The sequence below is a fragment of the Castor canadensis genome, chromosome 11 (assembly GCF_047511655.1).
Source record: "Castor canadensis chromosome 11, mCasCan1.hap1v2, whole genome shotgun sequence".
Taxonomy (NCBI): domain Eukaryota; kingdom Metazoa; phylum Chordata; class Mammalia; order Rodentia; family Castoridae; genus Castor; species Castor canadensis.
Window position 1 is genome coordinate 13,408,634 of NC_133396.1, and position 24,233 is coordinate 13,432,866.

At 36.4% G+C, this 24,233-nt stretch overlaps 1 protein-coding gene across 34 annotated transcripts in view; it reads left to right on the forward strand.

Annotated features, from left to right (window-relative positions):
- Nucleotides 1-24,233, forward strand: part of LOC109680818 (EF-hand calcium-binding domain-containing protein 3-like) — a 108,879-nt gene that overhangs the window by 239 nt on the left and 84,407 nt on the right. For 24 of the 34 annotated variants that reach the window (XM_074045326.1, XM_074045317.1, XM_074045351.1 and 21 more), the window contains exons 2-7: nucleotides 269-12,726; nucleotides 13,707-13,760; nucleotides 15,901-16,005; nucleotides 17,748-17,802; nucleotides 21,256-21,358; nucleotides 22,415-22,468. The gene's annotated coding sequence lies outside the window, so the exon portion shown is untranslated. The other 10 variants (XM_074045334.1, XM_074045330.1, XM_074045322.1 and 7 more) reach the window with 10 other exon arrangements.

Sequence of the window (24,233 nt, forward strand, 5' to 3'; positions counted from 1 at the left end):
ACAAGAGGGCACAGAGCCCAATTGGGAGCCCAATAAAGGTTTCTGCTTTCCAAACAAAACTGTCATAAATGTGTGGGAAGGGAGAGGGGTGGGCATTGCCAAGGCAAACTAAGAAAGAGGCTGCTAGAATGCTTTGTCTTCCTCGTGCTACTTAAGAGGCCATTATAATACTTTGGCTCCCTAACTCAGTGGCAATCCCCTTGAAATGTTCCTATCACTTATTATGTACCTGCTTCTTTTCTGGGTCACAAGGCTTCTTTTAATCCAGGTGACCCAGGTTTCCAAGTGGAACCAGAATCAGGTCCAAGAGCTGACAGAGTCCTGCTCTCAATCTTCAGTTGAGATTCCAATCCAAGAGCAGGATCAGGCTCAGCATCAAATGTCGCCAACTACAGAATGGGCAGCCTGGAAGAGAACTACAGCTCCTCCTCCACAGCACCCTGAGTTGACACCTCCACATTCAGACCAGGTTCAACTTGGTCTGAAACTTACCACTCCTCCATATTCTGTAAATCCTACCATGGAAAATGCTCTAAGTGTGCAAACAGAACTGAATGCCATCCCGTATACCAATATACCTGAGCTCTGTACCTGTCGAGATGAGTCACTATTGTGTGTTGGTCTCAGCCCAATGCAGAAGCTCCATCGAGTGCCTGTGCCGAAGCCCAGCATCTACAAGATGGTCCTTACCCCCCTGTAAGATCCACCTTTCCTCCCTTTGCTCTTGCACTTTGCCTGCATGGCAGCCTTTTCCTCAAGGTCTTCCTGGGCCTTCCTTATCTCCCCAACCCACAGGGACTGTCTGCTTTTACCTTTCACTTATCAACTTTTCCCTGTCAGCATTCTCCTTCTTACTGTGGTTCCCTTCTCTGTTCTTTAATTCGTAATTGCCCTTTCTCTTTTTTTCCATATCCATTTTTATTCAGCTGCTTCATATCATTGCTGAATCTTTGCTCTCCCGGTTTTGTTTCACCTCTTTACAACTTGTTTCATTAGTGAGGAGTCAGGATACAACAAAGTGATTAAGAATACATCTGGAACCAGACTGCCTGGGTTTGAAGCCAAGTCTTTCATTTATTTATTTTGCAAGCCTGAGCAAATTATTTAGCTCTGCAACTCGATTTCCTCATTTGTATAATGGGATTTATGGAATTTTCCATTTTATAGCATTGTTATGTGGTTTAGATGAATGGATACATACAATACTTATCTGAATACCTAATGTGTGTGTATTAGCTATTAATAATATTGTTCAGTCCTTCAGTTATGTCCAGAACATGTCTTTGTCTAGATAGAAAGAAAGGGATTTTAACATTTCATTATATATGAAATGCTAAAAGAGCATCAGACTTTAGGAGTCAGTATCTCTGAAAAAAGGTATTTCCCCTCCACATCCTAGATCGACTTCTATTGATTGAAATTCTATGATTATTTTAAACATTAACTTTTATAGGAGAAGGGGATGTAGCTTAGTGGTAGAGTATTTGCCATACATGTATCCAAAATGAAAAATTAAAGTTCCATGGCCCTCTTTGAAATAAAAAAGAGTCAATTTAAATAGATTTCCATTATACAAGTAATACACGATTACAGACCTAATGGAAAAAAGTGAAATAACACTTATAGTGAAAACCCTCCTATTGCCCTAATCCCCCACCATTGAAGTAATGACTACTCTTGCTACCTATTCTTCCAGATCTTTTCCCATGCATATATACATATTTACATACAGCAATAATTTTGTGTGATTTTCATTCTTTTTTCATATAAATAGTAACATCCTGCAACTTGATTCTTTCTCTTTACTGTATATCATATTTCTTTCCTTCCTTATACATAGAAGTTTCCCTATTAATTTAAACACCTGCATAATATTCCATACTATGGACACATCATGGTTGATTTCATAATTCCTTATTCCTTTTAGAGCTGTCAGGTTCTTTTGTTGCACTCATAGCTACAGTGAACAACCCCGTACACACTTCTTTATGAGCATGGACAAGTATTACTGTACAATAGGGATCTAGGCATGGGATGGTTAAGGTGAAGACTAGTGTAGATAGGGAATTTTAAATGCCCTTCAAAAAGTGGTGTCAACTTACACTCCAGGCAACAGAATATGACGGCACTCATTTCCCCATACCTTTCATCACTCGATACTCTCCATCTTTTTGATGAATTTTGATCCAGAGATAACCTTTCATCTTCCAGATTCTCAGTGAAAATCACCTGACTGAATTACATAAGGATTTATTTGAGGGCCTGCTGTCCCTTGAGTATTTGTAAGTTAGTCAGTTGAACATATTTATTTGTGAGTAACTACCTATGAAATGTATAAAGGGTTCGAATTAGATAATTTCTAAAACCTCTGCCAGCAATAAAATTGTGCACTTGTGGGTCTCATTCCATCTTTGGCATTAAATGCTTTCTCTACATTTTCAGATTTTTAAAAATGGTATAGACAAAATACAGATGTAGGATGGAGGTGTGGCTCAAGCAGTAGAGCACATATTTTGCAAGCATAAAAACCTGAGTTGAAACCCCAGTACCAACAACAACAACAAAAAGATACAGTTGTAAAAAAACTAATTATGACACTTCTATGAACCTTGGTTTATAAGTGTTCTTATTAGTCTATGGCCCATGGATTGAATTCAGTCCACAGTCTGGCCTCAAACCTCAGATTCCAAGAAGTCAGGATTACAGGTGTATAGCACCACACCTGGCTGCCCTAACTCTTCACTAATTACAAAATAAAAATCTCAACAGCTTTTGTTGACAAGGAGAGAATACTTGCACAGTATTTCTGTCCATTCAGAGATAACAAAGTACTATGTTCTTTGTCTTGAAAGCTTGGTTTTTATCCTTCTCCCATGAGGTGCAGTTGTGTGTACTTCATTGAGCTCATTAATGCTTATATTAATTGGCTTACTAATCTAATGAGCTTTTTTCAAATAATCCTCCTTTCAAAAAAAGACTTTTGGAAGCAGGTATAAAGAGCCTCACATGGCACAAATATAGTCCTTTGAATTATCAACCCTTCTAGGCTCTAAGGCACCAACCACTTCTGTATTGGTCTGTTGGGGCTCCCCTGCCATCTGGGCTCCCAAATCCTACTAACACAGTTTGGAGAAAACCAAATGAGATTATTGCTTGATGGAGTTGACCTTTGTTCTGCTTTGAAGTACTTTGTAAGCTAATTATATCACATTAGCATATGTATTCTGCTTCATCTTTTTCAATTTGTGCCAATAGAAAAGAGCTAAAATAGAATATGCCATGGACTGTGGTGCCTGGTATCGAAGGCATAAAGATGAGTAAGACAGGATTTCTCCCCTCTAAGAACTCATGGGCTCCCAGAGAAGCAAATGTATAACCTCAAACCATAATTCAGCAGAGGTGCTGAAGAGGTCAGTCAGAAAAAAATAAACTGCATTCCTTCTAAGTAGTCATTTTTCTTCTACTCACTTCCCAGCTAGTCATTGACTTTATAAATATTTGTGTTTGCTTAAATATTTGTGTTAGTCTCAAACATGCTGGGCAATGCAGAGGAGCAAGACCTAGTTCATGCTTTCAAGGAGTTTATGTTTGGAAGGAAATGGATATACAAATAACTATTAAGAAGTAATGGAGAGCTGGGAGTGCGGCTTAAGCAGTAGCCCACTTACCTTGTAAGCAGGAATCCCTGAGTTTAAACCCAGGTTTGGCAAAAAAAAAAAAAGCAATTCTAAATTCTATGTATTCATATTAATTTGATATCAAATAGCTAATCAGTGCAATATTTCACTTTTCCTAGAGATTTATCCAGCAATAAAATACAGTATATTGAAAGAAGGACATTTGAAACACTACCTTTTTTGAAGTTTATGTAAGTTATAAATATTATGACTGGAATCTTGCTACTCATTTTGAAAGATAATTAGAATTTTGCTACTAGAAAGTTACCAAAATTATTTAGCAGGTTCTTTTAGTCTGCAGCAAAGATGAGAGTGAGAATCATTACAGATCAGAGTGAAACATTCCAGAGCAGTGCTTCTCCATCATCCTGGGTGACTTTATACCCAGGTGACACTTGGCAGCTTTGGGTATGCTATTGGCACCTAGTGGGCAGACTCCAGAGATTTTGAATTGTCCAGCCCAAAATGTCAATAGCACTGAAATGTGAAACCCTGTTGTAGAGAAATAAAAAGCCAATTGACACAAGAAATCATTCACTGTTTTGTATCTAATGCACTGCATTAGTAAATCTCAAAGTATAAGTCATAAGCCAGTATTGTCCACAGCTAGATTTCTTTATTATATGGGGAAAGTATTGACATTATAATTCATCAAGTATAAGTGAGAATCATTGCCAAATGATGTATGTTCTGAAAGAATGTTTTTATCCTCGCCTTCTTTGGCTTGTGTCTTTTTTTGTAGAAATCTTCATGACAATTTGCTCCTAGAACTGAAGTTGGGAACATTTTAGGCATGGCATAGAATGCAACTTTTATACCAGTTGTAAGTGGAATAGAAGATAAATATATGTTTGAAACATATGCTTATTTATGTGTTAAAAACCTTGTACCATACTGTTTAGTTGGGTGTAAGCCCTGTACAAATTCTGTAAAGAGTGTGTCTTGATCCATTTCATTTTACAAATGAGGAAACTAAGGTACTACAGGCAAGAGGCTTCTGTGACTTATATATGACATGTTGTGCTTTCCTTAGCTGCTCTTTGGATAGGAAATGAAGACATCTGGCAAGTAACACTCAAATTAGCACTGTCATGGCCCCCAGTGGTTCCTTCTCATGTGCAGAGTTCCTAACTGCTTAAATGTTTGCAATGTAGAGCTAGCTACATGCAAACAGCCAAGTTTAACACCGAATGCTCCAGGAAGCAAATGGCGTGGATGGGCTTTCTCAGTGTCAGTTTCTTCTATGATTATTATTATTATTTTGGTGGTTGTAGAGTTTGAACTCAGGACCTTGCACTTGCTAGGCAGGCACTCTGCCACTTCAGCTATACCCTCAACTCTGAGTTTCTTCTAAATGGAAAAACAAAAAGAATTCCTAAAACCTTGCCACAGGACACCTCTCTCCCCAGTCACTCAGACCATTACTTATCAAGTAGTGTATACCTCTGAAGTTTTGGCTCATCTCTGGGCAGTGGCAACCTTTGAGGTACAGGAAAAGATGGTGACTATGTTAAACTATATTGTGAAAAATATTCATAAAGAAAATACATTGATCTAGCCTGATTCCATATACCTTCAACAAGAAGTATGGGTTTTATTTTCTTTTAGCTCAAAAATTCTGTGGTGTTCACTGGGCTGGATGGTGGGTCACTTTAATCTCAGCACTCAGGAGTTGGAAGGAGACGATTCTTGATTTCTTGGCCAGGCTGGGTTACATAGCAAGATCCTATCTCAAAAAAACATTCTATAATGTTGAATGGCCTGAAGGACATTTTAGACTCAAGGTGAAAATTGTTCTACAAACACTAAGAAAGAAAAACAGGAAAATCTAAGCTTTATCCCTGTTGAACTACTTGTTCTACTATTGAGAATATCCACAAAGCAGGAGTGGCCACTCTATAATAGCAAACTAGCTGCAGTCTCACAAACACCTTGTTGCCTCCTCCCAGACTGCTAGCATTTGTTCCCTAGGTGCGTTAAAGTTGGCATGCTTCAGGCTATGGTCATCATTTTTGGAATCCTGGCAGCTTCTTCTCAGAATGAGAGAGGCCAAATCATTACAGATGAAAATAACAGCTCAGGTCTGTCCTTTGAAATGATTTAGGTTGGCTGCTTAATTTGTAAAGGTTCAAAAGTTTTGAACAAGTGTTCAAAACAGCTGTTTTACCTCATAAAGTATATGTTTAAAAGTTACTTAATGTTTTTTAAACTTTGGCTCTGAGACAGTCTTTGAGTCTAATAAAAAGTTTGCCAGTCTTTGCTCTTATAAAAAAGGCAATGAACTATGAACCAGTGTATCTTAGTTTATCTGTAAAATGAGGGAATTGAGCCAGATGTGGACATGATCTATAGTGTAGTGTCCACTGAGAATCTACAAACATTTGTATTATTTGGTTTGTGGGAAAGAGTTGCTGTAGATGGATGGCGGAGCTACTGGAGAGGGTGAGGTAGGAGGACTTCTTGAGCCCAGGAGTTCAAGGCCAGCCTGGAGTACATAGCAAGGCCCTGTACCAAAGGAGAGAGACAGGGAGAGTAGAAGGGAGACAGAGAGAAGGGAGAGAGAAAGACTAAGAATGTATACAAAATGTTACTTATTTATGCAACAAACACTTGTTAAATACTTAGTAAATTTCAGGCTCTCTGCCAGGGATGAATATAACAATAAGGTGTGGTCCCTGCCTTAACCTGCTGATAGTCTGGGCAACTGGCAGGTAGACAGGTGATTGATTATCTGCAGTGTAACAAAGGCTGTGGTGTGACAGAATACAAGTGAGAGTATGGGATGGGAGCATGGCTTTAACCAGTTCAAATCAAGGAATTGGTCCTATTTCTTCCTTAACTGAGTGATTTAGATCATGAATTGTTTTACATTCTAAATTGAAAGACGAGCAACGTTGTGAATTATAAAGTATAATTTTTTAAAATATTCCCTGCTGATCCTCTGAATTTCATTGGGATTTGTTATGGTGTACCCTTTTTGTTTTTTTTAATTCTGTTAAGTTGGGCATTCTCTCTCAATCTTTTGGCATATTTGGGTAAGGGTTTGTCAATCTTGTTTATGTTTTCAAAGAACAAACTCTTTGTTTCATTTAATGGTTGTGTTGTTCTTTTAGTTTCCATTTCATTATTTTCTGACCTAATTTTTTTCTGTCTAGTGCTTTAGGATTGGGCTTTTTCTACACCATGGGGTGCTGTTTGGGTTATTTGGGCTGTCTGATTTTTTTTTTTTTTTTTTTTTTTTTGCTGTACTGGGGCTTGAACTCAGGGCTTTCACATTGAGCCATTCCACCAACTCTGTTTTTGTGAAGGGTTTGATAGAATCTCATGAACTGTTTGCCCTGGCTGGCTTCCAACCACAATTCTCCTGATCTCTACCTCCTGAGTAGCTAGAATTACAGTTGTGAGCCACTGGTGTCCACCTGTTTGTTTATGTGGTCATGTGGTTCAAACTCTGGACCTCCTATCTGGTAGGCTGGCACTCTGAGTTTAGCCACTCCAGCAATCAAGGAAAGTTCCACTTCAAATCATGTGTTTTGTTTTGTGTGTGTGTATGTGTGTGTGTGTGTGTGGTACTGGGGTCTGATTTTTTAATGTAGGCATTCATAACTATAAACTTTCCTCTTAGCACTGCCTTTCCTGTGTCCCACAGGTTCTGGTAAGCTGTGCTTTCATTTTCATTTTATTCTAGGATTTTTTTTATTTCCCACTTTATCCCTTTAATGACCTGCTGGTCATTCAAAAGTGAATTGTTCAGTTTCTATGTGTTTGAATATTTTCTGTAGTTTCTCTTGCTGTTGATTTCTAGTTTTATTCCATTGTGAGCTGATAAAATACAGGAAGTTACTTCAGTTTTCTTGTATGTGTTTAGACTGTTTTATGTGGTCTTTGAATGGAGGGATGTCTCTGAAAGGGAGGGAAGAAGGGGGATGTGGTAGCCACACAATCTACCACCTTTGATTCTGGTGACCTTAGTCCTGGCCCCTGTATGTCAACACTCGCAAACCAGTCTCACCACTCCCCTGCCCCCCACACCCAGGTCCCAGAGGGCATCCTACCCATCTGTTGATTCTACAGGGTGGTATCTTCTGTTCCCTTCCACCTCACAGCCCACACTCCCCACAGCATAGAAATCCCAGATTTGTGTAAGTCATTCCCCCAAGCCAAGACTACCTTTTGTGGTCAAGTCTTAAGGTGAACACCATGGAGCAGGGAGTCTGAAACATAATGCGGTACGCATGGGGTTCCAGAGAAGTGAATATACTAAGATTTTTGATCCCTAGAGCAGTAAAATCTCAGAAAATAGGACCCTCTCAATAACTCCTGGAGATATCACTCTGAGATCTCACTAGGAGATATAGCCTGCTAATTAGACTACAGGTTGCTTATTTACGCTGTATGTCTGCAAGGTGCTGGTTTCTGTGCCATGCTGGGTCTCTCTCTTCTTCACCTTTATCCCTGTGAGGGAGGACTCCCCCTCCTCTGCTGTGGATGCCCAAAAGCAGGTGTTGGGGACTCTGCATCTCTTACTATATTATTATCCCTAAATTCCCACAGGTCTCAGTCTTTCTGCTATTGATTATCATTGTTCATCCCTGGCTACTCACCTCCACATGTAGCTACTTACTTGCTACTTTGGTTCTATCCCTTGAAATAGAAGTCAAGTGTTGGGTGGGTGCCTCTATTCCCCCACCTTGCCCCCGTAGTTTTTTTTTATAAATAAAGTTTTACTGGAACACAGGTAAAAAAAAAAATCTGGCTCTATGTCAGACAGTGAGTAAGTGATAATACACTAAGTCTATACTGTCCAGCCCGACAACTCGATGTGGCAGACTCAGGGCAAATTAATAGTAGAGACCCGATGGAGATCAGAATTCATGAAGAAAGGACAGCTTGACTTTGAATGAATCTTAGGCCCAACTTCTCACGTTAGACATCTGTATTCAGGTTTTTCCTTAGAATTTTTCAGTGCGCCAAAGCAAATGTTCTTCTTCCTCAATAAATTCTACTTCCACATTTCATGCCACAATAGCATCAACCCAGTCACTTATCTTTATCACCTCACTTATATTTCTTTTCCTTAGATCCTTTATTCCCCATTTGAATCATAGTAATTTTTGAACCCTAAATATGTTTCAGATTCACCTGTGCCCTTCAAAATGAGAATTTATTGCTTACATTCAGACCTTTTTCATCTCTGGCTTGGAGATTACAGCCACAGCTTAGTCTCTTATTTATTTATTTATTTATTTATTTTTTTTGTGGCACTTAAGTTTGAACTCAGGGTTTCATGCTTGCTAGGCAGGCACTCTACCATTTGAGCCACTGCACCAGCCTTAGTTAGTCTCTTGTCCTGCATTATTATCTCCAAATTTATTCTCTAATCAGCTGGTTAAATAATTCGTCAAATTAAATTCTGATCATAGCACTCATCCCTTAGAACTCTATTTATTCCTACAACCCAAAGGATGAGCATTAATGCTGTTGTAATGGTTTACAAGATTCTATTTCAAACTACCTTTCTGGCCTGATAGTCTTCCCCTCACCTCACATTTTATGATCCAACCATGTGACATTATTCATACATAGCCTGCTGTCCCTAAGCTTTCATTTTTCTTAACCTGCAGTGTACATCAGAACCACCCAGAGGCCTTGTTAACCTACAAATTGCTAAGCCTCATCTCCAGAGTTTCTAATTCAGTACTCATGAGATAAGGCCCTATAATTTGCACTCTTGACATGTTTCCAACTAATACTAAAATAACTGATCCAGGAACCACACTCTGAGAACCACTATTTCAATCTTTATCATAGCAGTCTGACTGACTCCTACTATTTCTTTCACTTATCTCAGATATTAACCCTCTATGGTGTTTTTATTGAATGCTCCCGGCTAAATTAGGGCCTCTTTAGCAGTACCAGAATATTTGAACAACAGCAAGAGAATCTTCATCTACATTTATAGGACAGAAGGGCTTTCAAAAGCTTGGGTTAAGTATACTTTCTCTTGTCCAGAGTCTGTGGTCTCTGATAGATCTCATTAATATGATACAAATCCCTAAAATCCAAAAAGTTTAAAAAGTGTCAATTAAAATTATGATGTGAGCAAAATTTAGTTGGACTTCATCATACTACATGAGTAATTTATATGTGTTTTCTGAGTTCATGCCATTGATTATGTGCTTCTATTGGACATTCACTTATAGCAAACAGGAATGTTGATCTGCCTAATGTGATGGAAAGAGTGAAAGATACTACAGGTTAGCACCTAGTTACTATAGACCTGGGACTCTTTTTTGGAACAGTCATTAAATTTTACCATTGACCCTGTTCACCATATCAATTCTGTTTTACTCCTTTTTGTGAATGTTTGTCTAAGTTGGACTTTGTAATAATGTTAGAGTTTTGGTGATAAAAGTTTAGTACTATGTCTTGGTAAAAAAAAAAATACCATAAATGTTTTCTCTTGGTTATTGCAATAAAGATAATATGAAACATTATTTGAAATTCATGTAGTTTGGCCCCCAATTTTCCTGAATTTCTAGTTCATAAAGTGGGCTACTCTACTTACAAGACGGTAGGTACTTTTGTTACTTTCCCCAAAACTATGGAGACACCTCATTTAAATCAAGTGCTTTGAAAGGTAATACTTTCCTTTCTCCATTTCTCTTCCTGTATTGTAGACCTATAAATAGACTCAAGTTTCAGCATCAACTAACTGGAAAAGTGGTCAAACTGCTAAGAGAGGAAAAGAATTATTTATGGAAGGAGCTGCAATAGCTGGCCAATATGTACTGAGGAGAACTGGGAGAATATGACTGAAAGAGGACCTTGAGGATTCTGAATCAGAGTGAAGTACAGAATATAGGCTAGATAGGAAGTGTTATTGATATAGGGACATGCTCCTTTAATTCAGTTTAAATGCCCTGACAAATGTACTGCTGGAATGGTTCCTAACAGTTTAGAAAACCATGTTCCACATTAAATTATTTGGGTATTCCAGAGTTAATTTGGATGAATTTGAGGAGAGAAGAAAAAGTTTAAAGAAACTGGGTATGCTAGAATGGGTATATTATGTAAGACCTGAAGACCCACCAACCAGATAACTATTAGAGGGTCTATGGATTGCTGCTTTTACCAAAGCAGCAAGTACATAAGTTGAAACGTTCCCACCTCAAGTCTTAGGGTCATACCCACTATCATAGTCATGACTTTGGTGTAGAAGATTTGCTGACACTGAACATTCAGCTTTGTCTGATGTTCAATAGAACTTCAGAGATCCTGATCCTGGCTTAGCATTGTCTCCTAAGCAAATAGGAGATGAGGGCCACTTTAAAGAGTGCCATTGGAACCTTCTGAACTTTATATCATGCCTCAAGTTGCTCAACAACAGCCATGCAGTTTGATAGTTAGGATTACAATCTCCACATAGCTCTCAAATATTAGATGCTATCACCTGAGCCAGTGCATCCCTTTCCACCTGTATTCTTTTCCAGTTAATCCACACCAAATGAATATGTTAGCAATATTAATGATACAGTATGTCATGAGCTATCATCACTTCACTCAACATCAATGCAATCTTTGTTGGTCCTGTTTCCTAGGACTACTAGCCCACAGTCCTAGTTCTGGTTCTCCGAAGCAGAACCTGAAACCAGAATTCACGTGCAAGTGAATTATTACTGGAGTGTGATCAAAGGAAACTTGTAGGGGAATGAGAAAAGCATAACAGAAAGAGAAAGAGGCCAAGTAAAAGTCAATCTCAACCAAAGCCCTGATAGCTTCAGACTGATCCTACTGATCTCTGTTATCACATTCAGTAATCCCACCCTGAAGTAAGGACTTTCATACTTTCCCAGCCATCAGTCATTGACCAAACCAGATATACTTTCTTTGTATTCTCTATTGTATATGTGAGCAAAGCAGTCTTAGTTAACACAGGACTTCCTTGTAAACCAAGGCTACAAATGCTAGCCTTTGGGAGCAAAACCACACTAAAGCTGGGCTTGCTCAAAATGGCAAATAAGGATCCAAGGGGATATGTCTAAGAGAGTTCAGGGATTACAAGACTAAGAAATATCGAAATTTGCTCTTTATTGAAGAGAGAAACCCATGGGTTAAGTAAGGAGATATGAGATTGAAAAAAAACTGTAATGGTTACATGGAAAAAGGAGAAATGAGAGAGCAGAATAGGAAAAGAATGAGGTGGCTGTTTCATATTGACAATGTGCCAGCTTGTGCATAGATTAACTTTTCCAATTCAGTCCAAAAATTCTTTTGACTGAGTAAATTGGGCAAATTTTCAGAGCAAATCATTAAAAGTTTGTCCCTTTTTTGCTGTCTTAGTGGAGCATCACATCAATTTAGATGTAACCAGCATTGATGCATTTCTTAATGCTTCTGCACAGTTCAATAAAAATGTGGATGTATTATTGGTTACTTATATTGACATGCATGGTTTCCACAATATATTGTTAAGTGACAAAAGCAAAATATAGACTCATCAGTATAGAATTCTATATGTTATGTAATTGCAGAATAAAATAAATATTAAATATTTGATAAGTTGAATAAAACAGAAGTATATTTCTTCCAAAACCTATTATTTTATTCCATTTATGGTACTACATTCTTTATATATTTTATTCAATGAATTTTTGTTCTTTATGTTGAAAACATAATCATGATTCATAACAATGAATTTTTTTTCTATGTGGAGCATTTTAAAGCTAGGCTTAATGCACATTTGTGAGACTCATTAATGAGTTTCAGCACATCCTCTAGAATCTTAATGCACAGCTTTAAAATATGTATGTACATATAAGCTACATTAAGAACCATAGTTTTTCTGAAACTTTCAAAGGTTTTTTGTTTTGAAAGCCAAAACACCTTAGGAATAATGTTTTTGGACTCCAATTTTTTTCCTCGCAAACCTGTCTCTTTCTTGTTGGGGAAGGTTGACATCAAAAACCTGGACACCGTTCTCGGCAGCATGGGACTCAAGTTGCCCATAAGGAACTTGAAGATCTGACACAAAACCTACCAGTCAGTGGTGAGCATAAGTACCATCAACTTTGTTTGTTTGACTGTACTGGAATTTGAACTCAATGCCTCACTCATGCTAGGCAGGCACTCTACTACTTGAGCTATGCCCCAAGCCCTTTTTGCTTTAGTCGTTTTTAAGAAAATGGTCTCACATTTATGTCTGGGCTCACGTGGACTTCAATCCTTCTATTTATGCTTCCTGCATAGATTGGATGACAGGCATATACCACCATACTCAGCTTTTATTGGTTGAGATGGGAGATCTCATGAATTTTTGCCTGGCATGGCCTCAAACTGCAGTTTGCCCAATGTCCACATCCCAAGTGGCTAGGATAACAACCACAAGTCACCACACCCAGTTTGGGGGGTTTTGTTTGTTTTTGAGACAAACAAAGTCTCCCTATTTAACCCAGGCTGGCCCCAAACTCACAATTCTCCTGCCTCTGACTCCCAAATTCTGGGATTACAAGTGTCTGCCCCACCATCCCTGGTACCATTGACTTTTGAGCTTTTGGTTTCATATACTGTTAGCATTAGATAGAAAGAAATAAGGTGCCTTTTTAACAGAAAAGATGGTAAGGTTGGAAAAGATGGTGATGGTAACGAAGAAGTTGGGAATGCAGTATTCTGGGCACTAGTTGCATGGTCAATAGAAGAATCTTCTCAGTTTTGAGGACCAGAAAGCTGGCCTCTAGAAAGTAGCCACTTTTGAATCCCATCTTACCATTATCAAGATTTTCTATTTTATGGGGTAGGAAGTCAAGTATACATTTTTTGAAATAAGTCTATTTTCCCTATAAATGTTTCTTTACTTCATGCTTTCAGCATATCCTGAATATGTATGTTGGGTTACTATTTAAAGTGCTTAGCAAAATGCCAAGTAATGTACATGCTGTTGCTACAAGTTTTAACCGGAGGAGGAAGAAGAGTATTCTTATGCTGTTTCATATCATTTTATGAGCGTCAAGTTATGTTTTTGTGTTACAGCTGGTAATAAAGTGGCTCTGAGAACTTTGGAAGAGGAAGTGAAAGCTTTTACTGGTAAGAATTCATTATGGATGATTCAGAATAAATCATGATTTATACTGAAACTTTTGACAGTATTCGCCAGATATTCTACTAGTGAATATAAATTCACATACTTTCAATATTCCTTTTAATAAAATATTTACATCTCCTGATTAATCTAATGTCTGAGTTTATAATTAAGCAAAATGACTATTTCTTTTTTTTCTTTTCTCCTTTCATTTTATCATTTGTACATATATACATTGTTTGTGCCAGTCCCCCCACACCCACAAGTCACCCCCACCCCCACTTCCAGGCAGAACCTGTTCCACCCTCTTGTTCTTTGATTTTGTTAAAGAGAAAATAGGAGATAATAAAAAAGACATACCGTTTTTGCTAGTTTGAGATAAAGATAGCTATACAGAGAGATTCCTAGTGTTGCTTGCATCCACTTGTATTGCAGCTCACATTGGTTCATCTCTACCACACCTCTTCACTACTTCCTGTTCCCCTTCCCATAGTGGCCTCTGCCGATTTAAGATTACTTTATTCTCTCCTCACAGTGAGCACATCAAACACATTCAAGCATTAGGTTTCCTTTCCTTTCCCTATTCCTCCCCGTGCGTGTTCTCCCCTTAGTGTGTGACCCACGTCCAACAATATTACTGCATTTGTTTTTGGTCTATAATCTGCAAATGAGGGAGAACATGCATTTGTGGCCTCTGAGTCTGGCTAAATTCGCTTAGGATGATGTTCTCTAGTTCCATGCATTTACTTGAGAATGACAAAATTTCATTCTTCTTTGTGGCTGAGTAAAATTCTGTTGTGTATAAATACCACATTTTCTTGATCCATTCTTCGGTTGTGAGGCATCTTGGCTGTTTCCATAGCTTGGCTGTTGTAAATCGTGCTGCAGTAAACATGGGCAGGCAGGTCCTTTTGTAATAACTTGAGTTGTATTCCTTCAGGTATATCCCTAAGAGGGATATTGCTGGGTCATATGGCAGATCTATGTTTAGTTTTTTAAGGAGCCTCCATATTGTTTTCCAAAGTGCTAGCTTACATTCCCACCAGCAGTGTATGAGGGTTCCTTTTTCCCCGCATCCTCGCCAACATTTGTTGTTGGTGGTGGTCTTATGATAACCATTCTAACAGAGGTGAGGTGGAATCTTAGTGTGGTTTTGATTTCCATTTCCTTATGGCCAGGGATGGTGAGCATTTTTTCATGTTTTTTGGCCATTTGGATTTCTTCCTTAGAAAAAGTTCTGTTTCATTCAGTTGCCCACTTCTTTATTGGGTCATTGATTTTTTTTGTGTGTGGAGTTTAGTTTTTTGAGCTCCCTCTATACTCTGTTTATCAGTCCTTTGTCTGGTATATAGCTAGCAAATATCTTCTCCCACTTTTTGGGTGGTTTCTTCAATTTAGAGACAATTTATTTTGTTGTGCAGGAGCTTTTTAATTTCATGTAGCCCCATTTGTCCATCCTTTCTCTTAGTTGCTGGAGTTCTACTGAGGAAGTCCTTGCCTATACCTATTGTTTCCAGGGTATTCCCTGCTCTTTGTGTACTAACTGCAGAGTTTTGGGTTTGATATTAAGGTCCTTAATCCACTTTGAGTTGATACTAGTACAGGGTAACAGGCATGGATCTAGTTTCAGTTTTCTGCAAGCAGATAGCCACTTTTCCCAGCAACATTTGTTAAAGAGGCTGTCAAAAAGGCTATTTCTTGATATCAAATCTTTCTTTGATGCTTTTTTTCCAGTAAAATACTAATAATATTTACAGAGCCCAAATTAGAAAGTTACAGTAAAAGCAGGATGAAACATTAAAAGGATCAAACCAATAAGTCCATTGCAAACAGCTAATCACATAGCTTTAACAAAATAAAAATATGTCATATTGTTCATTCTGTATTTTATTATACTGTCCATCCTTATCTGTGAGTAATTATGTGAACAGATTTTCTTCTTTGCTGTCTGGCATTATTCTTATCCTATTTATAAATATTAAGGGGCAAATTCTATTTCCAACTTACAATTTGACCATTTTTTATCAGGAAATTTTACATTGTCTTTCCTTTTCTTTCTTGTATTAAAATCAGAAATATACTTTTATATAATTTGAAATCATTATTCTCTAATGTTTTAGCCATGAACGCTCCATGTTTTTTTAGGGAGACAAGATTGATTCTAATGACCTACAAAATATTCTAAAAAACATGGGGCTTAGCTTTCAGACAAAGAATATAGACAGCTGCTGAAAACATTGCCCACTGATGGTAAGCCACAAAAATACCATATGTCTTCCAGGAAACTTGACTTATAGAGCCATTATGAGGAGTTCTCAATATTTTAATATTGTACTTTAACCTAAAAAATTCCATAAATTAATACAAAGACACTCTTGACTTGAAACTAAATTCTGATATTACCTCTTCAAACACCACTTGAGTCATTAGTATGTTTACCAGTTGTTTTTCCCTCAGATTAATATTAGGTTTATAATATGAGCAATGAAAAATATTCAAGGGAAGGAATAGAACAATAGTAGAATAAAAATAAGAAAAGTATTTTTATATATTTTTAGTATTGTAACATGGAAGAATTAAGCTAATAAATGTCTTTAATACCAAAGAATGGATCTGTTTGCAATTGTGGAAAATATTTCCATTCAAGAAATGTCAATATTATTTGACTACAAAATAGATTAAAGTTTAAGATGAATCATTAAAATATATCTTACTGCAATCATATAATTTGTAATGATTTTTGTAAATCTCCATGTCAGTATTCCAGAGATCTGAATTATACCTCTTCTTACAAATCATGGAAAAGTGTTTCAAAACAGGTTGCTGAAAGATGTGAGGAATAATAAGAGTGAGTAAGAATCACAATGAGAAATCATATGAAATAGCCTTTTACTTCTTTTAGCACATCTAAATTTTTCCTGACAATAACCTTTATGTTAGAAGGAAGTTTTCTACTAACTTGTATTTTTCAAACTTTCTTTGAAAAGTCTGAGAAGATATATACCAAACTAGTACTAATGGTAGAATATGGTAACTAAAGTGAGAAGAGAAGAAAGGAAGAACCCTTATTTTTATTTTATGCTTGTGCAGTTTTAATTTGTTACACAAAGTATTATCACAGCAATATTTTTTAACTCGATTTGTTTTTTACTTAAGATGGATGCAAATAATGTAGTAAAAGACTGAACTTCAGCTTTCTTATCTGCCAATTGGATCAAGGGATCACTAAACCAACCACTTAACCATTAATCCTATCAAGCATCCCTCACTGCTTGACATTAATCTCTACCCATGGCATCAACACATGGTAATACAAGATAACAGTCTTTGAAATATGGAGAAAAATGCATAATTTCAAGAAGTAAGTGAAAGTAAAGTTGGAGGACTGCTCAAATCACAAAGCCACTAGAAATATGGATGTGTCAGTTAGACCATGTGATAATTGAAGAAGAAAAATTCTACATGAATAATGACATGATAGGCTATTTTGAGTAGTATTATTTGAACTTCAAAAGATTTAGTGGAAAAGAAAAAAAACAAAAAATTTAAAAAGAAAAAAGAAAGATTTAGTGAAACAGTACAGGAAAGTTAATCATTTTTGCAAATATTACTTTATATGTTTGCTTCAGAGTTCCAAGGGTTGCTATAATGCACAATAATATAATTCTGCCAGAAAATCATACAATAATATACTTTTGAAAGTCAGCATTTATTCATTTTTATTCTAAGAAGTATGGAGTAACAATTATAACATGAATTTTCTTAAATATAGGAAAAACTAAACTTATTTGCATCATTTTCCTTCTTCAGTAAAAGTTTTTAGAATGTTTTTATTCATAATTTACTGTTAAATCTTGGTCTTCATTTTAGTTAGATTTACTCTTATTGGTCATTTAGTTAATGGTAAGTCTTGAGTAAAAAGAATCTCTTGTTCTGTGTATCTTTTCTTTACTCTGTATTATTGTTTCCCTCTAAATTTTGTTTGCTTGCAGGCTATGAGAAAGTTCATGTGGAAAAGCTGATAGATAAAAGTAGAAGCTATTACTGGTGAGAGAGAAGTTACAAACTATATATAATTCTGATTTTGTTGTAATCAACTAATGTATTTTTTATGAATAAAATGTTATTAGGAGGTCATTGATAATTTTTAAAACAAGATTTTTCATTTCTTTGGCATTTCAACCATTTGAGTATCTTTGGATTTGCTTATTGAGGAGTTATACTGAACTTTGGAAGGAATAATATTGCCTTGCTTTTTTATAATTCTTGTGTTTCTACACTGCAGTTTGGGGTGGATACTGCTATTCAATCTATATGGGGGTCTTTCTAGTATGCAGTCTTCTTTTGAGGTCTCAGTCCCCACTAACACTCAGAGGGGAAAAAGAAGGCCCTAGTAACAACTGTTCAAAAACAAACCCGATTTCCAAATGTAGAAAAAAAAATGGAAACCTCAACTACATCCCTAAAGGAAAGAAAAGAAAAAAAGCAAAGATACTTATATAATAAATTAGGAATTTAAAAATTAGTAAAGGTAAAATACCAGTAATCAAGAAACAAAAACAAAGGGATATGGGGAAAGGGAAAAAAAGAGAGAAGCAAGATAGAAAAGAGAAGGAAAGTACACATACGTGTGAGTGGTGAAAGAGACAAGAAATAATAGTGAGGAAAAACACAGTAAAACAAAGACAAAGCAAGACAGAACATTACAATAAAGAAAACAGTCAATATTTCTTCCTTGTTGAGGATTGAGGGTGGAGATGCTTTGTGTTTTTTTCAAGGCTTACTATTTTTACAGTTTACTTGATTTTAGGGTTAGGAGCATCTAGTTGTTTTCTCTCATAAGCCCAAATAGGTTAGATTGGAAAGGGAATTTTGCAGGCTGAGCCCAGCCCTGCCTTTCTCTTATGAGCAGCATGCTACTCTGACTGCTGCTGGGCTAAATTCTTGCCAGTGTTTTCCGTGCATATGCCCAGCAAAGCAGCAAGTTCAGGAGCTTTCTTCAAGCTGCTCCCACCACCTGTGCCAAAGGACCATCCAGCTGTATGCACCCTAACCCAGAGGTGTTGTAGTTAGGGTGTGGGATGGCAAATCCCCAAGCAGCACTTGCCTTTCCACCAAGTTTCACTGGGACTCTGAGGATACAGAAAGCATTCAGATCAAAATAATCTATACTGGTGAGCAAGGCCAGGCACTGAGTAATCCTGGTGCTCTGGCCATGCCAGTCTCTGTCCCAGTCCCCTGCTTATAGTCACATGCAGCTGGTCTTACTCTTCTTTTAAGAAGTTGGGCCTCCTTTCACAGTTATAAGTGCCCTCTGCTTCCCTCCTCAATATAGCCCACCACATACACCTGTATCTGTGAATCTGTATCTGCATGTTAATTCTCTCCTACCCTTTGGCTGGCCTCAAACTGCCATCCTCCCAGTCTCCATCTTCTGAGTACCTAGGATTACAGGTGAGCCACTACACCTGGCCTCCTTTTTAAAATTAATCAGCTTTACTTTTCAGAGCAGTTTAGGTTCACAGCAAAATAGAACAGAAAATAAAGTTCCCATGTATCTCCTGCCCACCCCCCTCAACACCCAGCAGCAGAGCGTGCTGTTGCTGCTAAAGAACCTACAGTACTTAGAGTCTACCTTTTCCCTCATGGCCTGCTCTTCCTATATACTCTCTGGGTGTGGGCAGATTCACAATGATCTGTCTCCACCACTGGAGTAGCACACAGAATAACTTCATTGCCCTGAACTCCCAGGCTTCCCCTTTTCATCTACTGTCCCCAACCCTCAGCAACCACTGATCCCTTACTTTCTCCATAGTTCTGCCTTTTCCAGAATGTCATACACGTGGAGTCACACAGCACAGAGCCTTCCCTGATTGGCTTTTTTTACTTAGCAATACACATTTAAGTTCCCTCCTTGTCTTTTCATGGCTTGATGGCTAATTTCAGTTTGGGGTTGACTAATATTCCACTGCCTGGTTGTACAGGTTATTTATCCTTTACCTGTTTGGCTTCCAAGTTGGACAATCATGAATAAAGGTGCTGTAAATATCAATAAATAAATAAATAAACCCCTGAATGTTTATCTCTTCTGTCATTGGACAGAATTCTTCTAGTTTTTTACTATTATGAATAAAACTGCTATAAACACTGTATTCAAGTATATGTTGACATGTGTTTTCTATTCGGCAAATATCTAGGAGTAAAGGGTAAATAGGAGGAAATACTGCATCATAGTCTTTAGTTTTATAAGCAATTGCCACATATTTTTCCAAAGTGGATGCACCATTTTATATTCCTACCAATAATGTCTAAAAGTTCTATTAGATTCACTTTTTATCAATATTTATTGTTATCAATATTGATTGATTGATTGGTTGGTTGATTTCTGTGGTACTAGGAATCAAACCAGTGTCTCACACACGCTAGGCAAGCACTCTACCACTGAGCCACATCCCCAGCCCTGTTACCAGTATTTCATTTCAGTCCTTCTGACAGTATCTCAAAATGATCTTAATTCACATTTCCCTAATGGCTAGTGATGTGTACTTTTACCAGTACTTATTAGGCATTTGTATGTCTTTTATAAAGTTTCTGATAAAACTTTTTGCCTGCTTTGGGTCGTTTATCTTTTATTGCATTCTGTAAGCTCTTATGTATTCTGGATACCAATCCCATCACAGATATATGTTTGTTGTTTGTGTTTATTATCATTTGAAATTTCATCTTTTGTCTTCTTTCTTCTTATGAAGGGTGTAGCAAAAAGTTAAATTTTCTAGAGCAAATAAACACTGCTAAATTCCTCTGCTTTGTACAGCATCATTTTCGTAATCTTACTGTCACATTTCTAACCAATTTGTTCTATGTCTTACAGCTAATGGTAAGGTTAATCTGAAAAAATTGATGAGTGAAATGATCACTTTTATACATAAAAGTTTAGTAAAACATTTTTAGTCAAATCCTAACTTGTTTTTTGCATGATGTTTTCCCAGTATTAGATCACAAATTTATTAATGCTAACATTTTACATATTTATATTGACATACTTACATCCAACTTTTCAGCAAATTTCATTCCTTTCCTCTACTGCAAGCCCTTGTGAGCTTTTAAATTGCTTAACTCTTGTTTAAATAGTCAGAACCTAGGTGCAGATAACAAATAAGAAGATGAATATTTTAAAGGATTAAATTAATAGCATTGCTTCAAATAATAATCACATGTTAAAGCATTAAGGAAAAAAGACTAGATAAACTTCACTTTTTGGCTGATCAGTTACTGTGATTTTCTTCAATGTGAGGATGTCTTGCAGACTGAGGAGACCACGCTCCCTTTTCATGATGAATCAAGAAATAAGTTTTATCTGACTCATCCTTCAACACTAGGGAATGTGTGAGAATATGGGAAAATGAGGGTGGCATTATATGGGCCAACTTCTTTATATTTCAGGTCGTTTTAATGTCCTAAAATTGCCATGTGTCAACCATTTTTTTCTTCCTTTCAAAGGCACAAAGTTGATACAAATAAGCTTAAAAGTATTTTGGACAATTTGGGAATTGAGCTCACTGCTAGTGAATACTTGAACTTGCAAAGACATTGAGAGTTAATGGTAAGTCTTACGAATATCATCTGGATTTTTAGGTAGCCTGGTTTTGTGACTATGTGAAATTCTAAAATAAACTAAAATTGCTCAAAAATTGTTTCAAGCTAATGTTATTGTAGGGAAAGTTTCATCTCCTAGATTTTAGCTTAAAAATCATCAAATCTTTCAGCTGTCAGTTACTATCAAAGTTAAAATTCGTTATTCACATTTTTAGGCTGATTGATTTGTAAAAATAGAATAAAAAAGCAAACACAACAAGAAAGAGAGAGAAGCAAAAGTAGAAAAGCAATAAAAAGATGTAGCAGTATGAGTTTCTTCACAATAGAATATATGGTTTTCCAAAAAAACAATAATTTTGTGCATTGAAAAAATGGCTGCATTTCTTAGCTTCATCATTAGAGGAAATAAAACTAAAATTCAGGAAAATAAAAATGCTTTCAATTCCATAACCAAAAGATAACCACTGTCAATATTTTTGTGTGTTTGTTTTTAGTACTGTTAAGTGATGAGTAGGTGATAGATAGATGATATTTATGTATATTAACTTATTTATAACTCATCTCTTCACAATGTTAACTTGTGTATTCATTATAGAAAACTTTGATAATACAGATGAGCAAAAATAAAAAGTGATCTCTAGTCCTACCACATAGCAATACCTACCGTCAAAATCTTGAGATACATATTTCCAGTCTTCTGTCTACAAATACTTGTCCTTTTTTATCTTACAAACTTGTGGATAAATCTTTATAAACATTCTCAAATTTAATTCTTTTACTTATTTTATTGAATTTATTTCCAGAAAAGTTGTTGTAATTTTAACTACCACAAGCTGGAGTAAAGTATTATTTTCTCTACATTCACAATACAAAAAAAAAAAAAAAAAAAAGCCAAGGAGGGTGGTTATGATTTGAATTTCACTCATGTACCATTGAGAATGACCATTTTAATCTGTGTATTATCTGCTTTTAAAATGTTCATTAGGCAGAGACTTAAATTCTCTGAAATTAAGAAATAATGTATTATCTTTTGACCGTTTCCAAAATATCCCATTTTTTATAGATGATGGAAAAGTGTGTCAGAAAAGGTTGATGAAGGGCATAGATTCTCTAAAATGTGAGTAAGAGGCAAAATGAAAATGGTTTTTTAAGACCTTTATTTGTACTGTGAAAATAAGAATCCTCCTGTCTTTTATTACTGAGTCTTTATTGATGCTAAAGTAGATCTGTACTCTGCCTAATCATTTCCTGTACTGTGATTGGCAGCAAGTGTTAGGCTTCCTTACTCAATCCTAAAGGAAAAAAAAATTAACTAGAAAGCAAGAGATGAAGAGTGAAGACTTTTACATAAGGATTTCAACCAAAAGCAGAGATAAATTATTTACGAGTACAGGCTACAAAAATAACCCGTTTTGCAGAATGTCATTCAACTCAACCTTCTTTAAGAATATTTCATTTGGTAGACTTGTTCCCAATATAAGATTTAAGGAAATTGATTCTAATTTTTATTCTTTTGTTTATTGAGATGACTGGAGTTTTGGTATTTGTCTTTAAATCTTAACAATAATGCTAAGAAGTGAATGATTTTTAATTATAAAAAATACATGCTCATCATTAAAGAAGAGAAATAATATAGCACCATAAATACATAGTCCAATTTTAGAATAGTTCCATTTTACTATACTTCTTTTTCCTGTCCCTTACTTGGAAGGTGATGTGATGTGGATAAGCTAGATACACTTTTAGAAAACATGGGAATCAAGATCACAGAAAAAGAATTCATGGATCTAACAGAAAAACTAATGGCCAGATAATGATGAGCACTGTGACCACTCCTGTAGTTTTTAAGGGGTACTTACTCTATTAGACTTGAAAATAGGAATTTCTGCAACCAAAGGGTCAAAATACAAAATATTTTCCAAAGAAGAGCTTAGTCTTAGTGTAAGAGAAGAAACTTTGTCCTTTTTTTTTCCACCATTAACCTAAAATCCAATTTCTTTCCCTATGGATACTAAGCACTGCATAAAATAAAGGCAAGACTTTGTGAAACCAGACAATAATCAGAAAGTAGAATTCAAAGCAGAAGGGAAAGTTTACAAGAAGGGGGAGTTGTATCTATGTCTTCCAAAGCATCTGGTTCCCACATCCACTACCACTCCATTAAAAGATACTCAGACAAATCCAATGTACACCATTCCTCTTTTTCTTACTTGAGCCTTCTGACCCCTTCAATAATATTTTCCTTTCATCACTACTCTGTATTCTCAAGTATATAAATTCATACTCTCCAGAATTATCTTCTTCTCTGCCTTTCCTAAGATTTTTTTTTTTTTGCGATACTGGGGTTTGAACTCAGAACCTTGTGCTTGCTAGGCAAGCACTCTACAACTTGAGCCACACCCTAAGCCCTTTTTGCTTTAGTTTGTTTTTTAATAAGGGTCTTGTGCCTTCTGCCAGGGCCATCCTGGACCACCTCTCTCATGGCTAGGATTATAGCATGTACCACAACTCCCAGTCCCCTAAGGCTCATTTTGAAAAGAAATTTCTCTTCTTCACCTCAAACCAGTGGGGTACATATTTTTAAAGGAATAATATAGAACGAAATAGAAAATGTCAGCGCATATGTAACATAGTAAAGCCAGTTACTGTTTCAGGAAACCTTATCGGGGAGTGTGTGTGTGTGTGTGTTCATGCATGTGCTATGGTATGTTCAAAATTCTTAGTGTGACTTACAGTCAGAAATTTTGAAAAAAAATTGGTTTAAATGATAGTAATATAATGGTGTTATTTTCAGCATACATTTCTTTCCACAATCACGCTTCTCCTTGATCAGCTCGTTTACCTATATACTGTATTTTAATATTTCAAATCTTTTATCTCAA